Source organism: Helianthus annuus, chromosome 10, assembly GCF_002127325.2.
Source record: "Helianthus annuus cultivar XRQ/B chromosome 10, HanXRQr2.0-SUNRISE, whole genome shotgun sequence".
Taxonomy (NCBI): Eukaryota; Viridiplantae; Streptophyta; class Magnoliopsida; order Asterales; family Asteraceae; genus Helianthus; species Helianthus annuus.
Window position 1 is genome coordinate 112,953,206 of NC_035442.2, and position 7,337 is coordinate 112,960,542.

The 7,337-nt window shown below is 33.2% G+C and overlaps 1 long non-coding RNA gene across 1 annotated transcript; it reads right to left on the minus strand.

Moving 5' to 3' along the window:
- Positions 1-1,475: 1,475 nt before the first annotated feature.
- LOC110881546 lies at positions 1,476-2,776 on the minus strand. Its single transcript, XR_002559789.2, has 3 exons — positions 2,389-2,776; positions 1,883-1,939; positions 1,476-1,791 (listed from the first exon to the last, which is right to left on the minus strand). It is a non-coding gene; the product is annotated as an uncharacterized LOC110881546 (long non-coding RNA).
- Between the last annotated feature and the right edge of the window lie 4,561 nt (positions 2,777-7,337).

The window sequence follows — 7,337 nt, forward strand, 5'->3', positions numbered from 1 at the left end:
GTTTGGGGCTTTTGATCTTAACAATAATTGTTTTTTTTTTTGGTTGGGTTGCTTGATTTACAGAGACAGACCCATAACATGTGTTAAGCACCTGTTAGAATGATATATAATGTGTGTTGATTTACAGAAACAGATCCATAAAAGATATTGAATTGACAAGCTGGATGGATGTAGGCGACGTTAATGCGGGGACATTGAATAAGTCACATCCTTTGGGAAAGATGTCTTCGTTCATTTATAGCATGTGTTGGTGGTTCATGCTGTAACAGAACACCATGATGTAACGTGTAATATGAAACGAGCCATTTATGGTAACACATGTACCGGTAATTTTGGAATATATTAATATTGTATTCATGTATAAGCTAGTGGTTTACAAAACACCATGATGTGTATATACTGATCTAACATGTGTTACAATTTGTCTGTTCGGAACATGTAATTGCTTAACATGTGACAAGGGTGAAAACAGTCGACGGGGGCGATGAGTTTAATGGGGAGCTTAGTTAATATCGTAATCTTGTTGTAACCCCACTTGTATACATATGATAACATGTAAGCATCCATTATAACCCGACTTGTATTCATGTATATGAAAGTGGTTTGCAAAACACCATGATGTGCATATACTGACCGTAACACGTGAACAAGTTAACATGGAACATACAAGTTAATATCGTAACACCGTATACCTGAATCAAATGTGTTAAGCCTCTGTTATACCTGAATACATGAGTATAAGCTAGTGGTTTCCAAAACACCATGATGTGTATATACATACTGTAACATGTGTTAAAGTGACTGAAAATGTATAACGTGTGTTAAGCATCTATTATAACATGTGTTAAGACTTCCATAATGGATGAATAAACTACAATAGTAACTTAACAACAACAGAGTAAACATGATATAACGTGTGTTAAGCCTCTATTATAACATGTGTTAAGACTTCCATAATGGATGCATAAACTTCAATAGTAACTGTGACAGTAGAGGTACAAATACTGGCGCCTCCACCATTATAATCTTGTTGTAACCCGACTTGTATTCATGTATATGAAAGTGGTTTGCAAAACACTATGATGTGCATATACTGATAGTAAAAACGTGTACAAGTTAATATGGAACATACAAGTTAATATCGTAACACCGTATACCTGGGATAAAATGTGTTAACCCTCTGTTATAATCTTGGTTTAACCTAACATGGTGTCATGTATAAGCTATTGGTTTCCAAAACACCATGATGTGTATATACATACTGTAACATGTGTTAAGCGACTGAAATGTATAATGTGTGTTAAGCATCTATTATAACGTGTGTAAAGACTTCCACAGTGGATGAATAAACTCCAATAGTAACTTAATAACAACAGAGTAAACCTGATATAACGTGTGTTAAGCCTCTATTATAACATGTGTTAAGACTTCTAGAATGGATGCATAAACTTCAATAGTAACTGTAACAGTAAAGGTACAAATACGGGCGCCTCCAACAGAAAATGTGTTAAGTCTAGACCGTTTTAACATCGTGTACTAGAGAAAACAAGAAGAGTCTCACATTACATATTACTAGTAAACAAAAATACATAGCACTAATACGTGTTACGTTGTACATGGGTTTCATGTCACATGTAACACATGCATGTCCTGAAGTTCAAACTATAACACGTGTTAATTGTGTTGTGCTGTAACATAAACATGGTCATGATCCTTAAGCATCTGATCCACGTTTGACGAAACCAACGGACCCGAGAATTGGATCTTGTTTCCCTTGTATCCATCACCATCCTAATAACAAAAAGATAAGATAACCGTTAAGTCGTTAACCACACATAACTATTAACACATTCATAGCCAGAAAATCTAGTAGAATCACCACCTGGTAAGGTAGCTACGGGTTGTAGTAACAGGATATGTCATCTAGTAGAATCACCACCTGGTAAGGATGAAAAAAAAAGACAAACATTTTATTGAAAATAACATCACCGAAAATCAAAGAACTCAGAAAAAAACTCAAAAGTAATGAATCTAACATCAAATCTGCTTCAAACCCATATGTTTGAAACACATATAGATCTGAAACAACTAAGAAGACCTGATTTTTGAAGAAAGAAATTGGGCACACAAAAATTTCTTCTTGGTCTTGATTTAAAATTTTTAAATAAACAAAAGAAGCTCTGATTTTAAATCTATCAAATATCATAAAAAGTATAAATTTAAACAAATTACATAAATAGCAAAAAAAACGTGTTTCTCTCACACACATTTGTGCGTATGTTCTTGGTGTCCAGATGAACAAGATGAATATTGTTGTTTCTCTCTCCAAAACATCAGTTTTCTCTCGCTAAAAACAGAATTAAAGATGTGATGAGAGCAACACCTTACTTTCTTTTCTTGAAGAGCTTCGATAATTGCTTCGATCCTCAGATTTGGTGGCTTCAATAGAAAGTAATGAGTATAAGATCTACCCGGCGACATTAACGGGTTATATGATGGATTTGTCTCAATGGACATTAATGGAGAAAGGAATAAATGAAGAAGTAAATTGTAAATGAAGATGTGCAGGACATTAATGAAGGTCTTTCTTAGAAATGAAAATGATAGATATGGAGTTAGAAAGATACATTGGGAAGATAAATGGGTAATAAATGTTGTCAAATCATAGTAGACAAAAGTCAAGTTATCTTTTAGAGTTAGGTAGTATAATGTTGAATTTACCAAAGTGCCCTCAAAAGCAAAAAGAAAGATGGAGATGGCTGGGACACGTGGCCAATTGTAGGCCTTGTAATGAGTTTTCAAAGTTTTCTCAAAATAAGGGGTTTTCTCTAGAGCATTATCCTATATATATATATAAGGGGATAATAAAAGGTACATCCAAAATTTTATTTCTCATGTGATTTGATTGTTCTATGGTTCGTATAACAGTATACGACTCATATATAATGTGACAAAATATGATTTGAGTGCATCGTATAGATGTTGACCATGGGTTATATCGCCCGTATATTCTTATATGAGTCGTATATTTGTAATTTTTTAATAATTAGATTCGACATAAGATTCCTCGGTTCACTCAGAGTTATTTGATTCAACATAATATTCCTCGTTATGTGCCTTAATTATTTGACTAGGTGTATTATTCCTTATTATGTGCGTTAATTATTTGACTAGACATAACATTCTTCGTTATGTGTGCCAATTATTTTATAAGACATAATATTCCGTCAAAACTTACAATATAAATGACTATAAACTTCTTTATTTTTCATTCAATTTCTTTTCACATCTATTCAGTTCTCTCTATATTCAAGTTATCTTAGCTAGCAATATATTTTTGGGACAACAACTTTTTGTTTGGTGGTAAGTCTACTAACGAGTCATCTAAGAGGACGTATGATTTACATCAAGATACCAATCCGTGGTTCAGGATCTTTAATTTAAATTAGGGGTCGTATGATACCAATCAAGGTATTGAAACGTTTGATTTAAATAAGCATCATGGGAGGGGCCGTCTAACACCCATCAGTGGTTATGGCCTTGAACATCCTAACGAGTTTGGGTTTATTAAACCTAAGAAAGAGATGGTGTCTGCTACTGAAAACCTTGACAAGGGGTCCATTGTCACACCCGCTCGTAGGCGGAAGCACAAGGTGTGATCGTGATTGATTCTCATTGCATGCGATAAAGTAAACATACTAAATAAATAAAATAAGCTCCAAATGCCATTGTTATAATAGTTTGAAATCGCAACACAAGGTTAAGTATATTGTTTACAACCCTTCAAATGAAAATAAATTTCCAAAATGTTATACATCAAAATGCCAGTTTTTAAAGTTTAAGGTTTTGATCACTATATCAGTGCAAGGAGGCGGTATATAATAAGCAAATCCTCCAAAAGTTGGCATGGAGTTCCGACTCTTGCTTTCTTGACATGAAATCCCCGCATAGTCCACTAATTGCCTGAAATACATCTAAGTTTAAAAACGTCAACAAAGTTGGTGAATTCATGTAGTTGTTTTTGTATCAATTGAATCTTTAAAATGTTAGATGTATTTGTATGAAATCCGGTATGTTAAAGTGTCAATGAAATTGTTGATCATTAATGTATAGCTAGGACATTAATATGTGTGTCGACATCAAAAGCGATCCAACCCTTGACGAATTTTGTGTTGATTACCCCCGACTGGGACACAAAAGCACTCTTTCGTGTGGGTCTCATGGACCAAGAGTGGGGCTCGCAAAACCCAGTAGATCTACCCCTTCCGTTCCTCGGTCGAATGTGATTAATGGTGCTTAAGTACAACCCTCTTCGCACATGATCTGAGTTGTTTCATTTCCGAACTTATCATACCACTTGTACATGTATCTCTCCCGAAAGTTTAAAAACTAGAAAGCGTTTAAAAGGTGGGACATGAACTCACTGAATGCATTTCGTAAGCGTACTAGAATCACGGGTAGTCTTCTTGTCTCGCAAAGTAACCTACAATTGTCCTAATTTCCGTTAGACACTTAGGTCTATGTATAATCTATGTACAAGTCGTCCATCTTGAATGTGTACTAGGACTTGTATTAAGTTGTATGGAATTATTGTTTATTAAACTATGTTTTAGATGGATAAATTTCTAAGTTGTTAATATATATATTTCACAAAATATATATTTTTGTATATTCGTGAGTTGTATGAATGGGCCTAGCCCTCTTGTGACTTCGTGCCTCGCACACGTGTTATATACGTGTCCAGGACATGTGTAGGTCCGAGCCCCTTGTAGTCGGGTCTCACACATTTGTCTCATTGACGACGTTAGAGGATATATTATATATTCTTAAAATATATTTTCTTGTTTAATAAGATCTTGGATCACCTTCTAAGTGTATGTGTATATATCTTTTCAAATCTGTCCTATATAATAAAAGAAAGCAATGGAGGGACACTTGTCATTGTTTTAGACCATTCTTAATTGTAGATAATTATTATTTAATTTAAATTATTAAATATTAATTAAATTAATATAAATCTTATCAACTCTAAATCACTTAACAGTAGATAAACATGCATATTATTTATTGTTAATGTTATTATCGTTAACTATGAGAAATTATATTAAACAATTTATTAATCAAACCAAAAACTTAAAATAGTATTAACCTAATTTAAAAAATACTTAAAAAATCCATTTTGATTTAGAAAGATTTTTTTTAACAATAGATAAACCCGTGTAATACACAGGGTTTTTAAAGATATTAAAGATATAATTTTTTATTATTTAATATATAAAATTATATTTACCCAACACGTGTAATAAATGAGGTTTTTAAAAATATATTGTTTTTTATTTAGTATATAAAATTACATTTATTAAACTCGTGTAATACACGGGGTTGTAACCTAGTAAATATATATAATCCAAGTTCGATGGGTGTTAAAAACTATATATTTTTAACTTGTTCTTGTATACGTATATTGGGTCAGGATTTTGGGAAAACGGTGAAAAGTGTGAGAACAATGAGAATGGTTATGGATCGTCAGATCAAAACAATCTGTGGACTAGATAGCGCGGTGGCGTTTTCGTAAATAAGATCAATTTTATTACGTGGACGTGCTTCATTAAGGGTAAAAAAAAGTCTTTTGACTTCTTTACACAAAACGCCAAACTCATGAATAAAACACCATTAAATTCTCGCCTTAAAATACAAAGCACACCATCATCCTTATCTAAACGTCATTATATATAAAACGCCAAACTTTGTTTTTAAACAATAAAAATGAACAAACAGTAACTAAAACGACGGAACTTAGTTACTAGCGTTTATTATAATAAAATCCCGCCTAAAATACGCGCAAAAAACGTCCTATATAAACAACATCTCAGACCTTCCAATAACCACACCAAACCCAAAACGCCATATTTTACTATATATCATTCATCTTAGAAACGCCAAAAAAGCCAAACATCAAAGATTCCAATCGACGTTTCTTTGAGATACACTATTTTCTCAGTAAACTTTCACTCAATGTGATGGGCAAAATCCTTATTTGGGGATATTGTCCATCTCATTGAGCAAAATCTTATTGAGTCTATCGTCAATATAAACGCCAAAACATACAAAAACCACAAAATTGCAAAACGTCATTTCTTGGAGATTCAGTTTTGTTCTCAATAAAGTTTAGCTGAATGGGGTGGACAACATTGTTAGACATCTTTCTTAACTGAGGATTAACAATGTTATCCATCTCGTTCAGCAAAACATTATTGAGTTTAGCATGACCAAAATTAGAGGTTTAAGGTACTTTTATTTAGTGGAGTTGTATTTTTTTTTTTTTTTTGGCGTTTGGGTTGCTTGTCTGATCTTATATTGTTTGTTATGTAACTTCAAAGTAACATGTTATGAACAAATAAGTAGAAAAAAAAGATGGAAAAAAATGATGTATAAGAGATGTAAAACGCCAAACTCAAATCTATGTGTGTTCTGTAAGAATGAAAAATACAAAACACCAACCTACTCTTCACTTGCTCTCGAAGACCTTGTCGATCTTCTTTTAATTACGGTCTATTTGCATGCCGATGTGTGGTGTCCATAGCCTTTGAAATTCTTACACTGTCTTTCTTTGGCCCCGGGTTTCGACTTTGATTTCTTTTTCTCGATTGCTATCTCCTGTTTAGATTTCAGGCGCCTCCGAGATCCAGAACCTTTGGATTTATACCCAACAGGAACTCTTATCGGATTCTTGTCGTTTTTATATTGACCGGTTAATTATGCAGATCTATCCCTAGTACTAGCAGGAGGAGCAACAATCTGCATATCTTGAACCTTCTTCATATAAGATTGAACATGATCCTTGTATAAGGATAGCTCCTCTTTATTACCAGATAAACGGTTCAAAGTATACTCCGTTGAAAAAATAATCTCTCACATCATACTTTGCATGTCGGGATCAAGCTCGGTCATATATTCACGACTAATTGAGTATTCGGAAGAGCAGTTTGGGGAAGCCTCTTTACGCCATCTAATCAAAATGTATTGTTTTGAAAAATCCCTAATGTCCAAACTTCTCAAAACATAGAATATATATCTACATAGCAAACCAAACTGCTCAAAACGCTTGCATGAGCAACTGCATGTGCAATCAGACTTACAGTACATTACCTGAAAAATGCCAAGAAAACTATCTCTATAACGCCATGCAAAGAATGTTTGTAATGTTTGTATAAAAAATTTAAAAAAAAACAAAAACTGGATAAAAAACAAATTAAATGTTAAATAGAATATGATAAACGCCATGTACAGAAAACGCCATATAAAAAACTAAAACGCCATTGTTTACCTTAAATAAG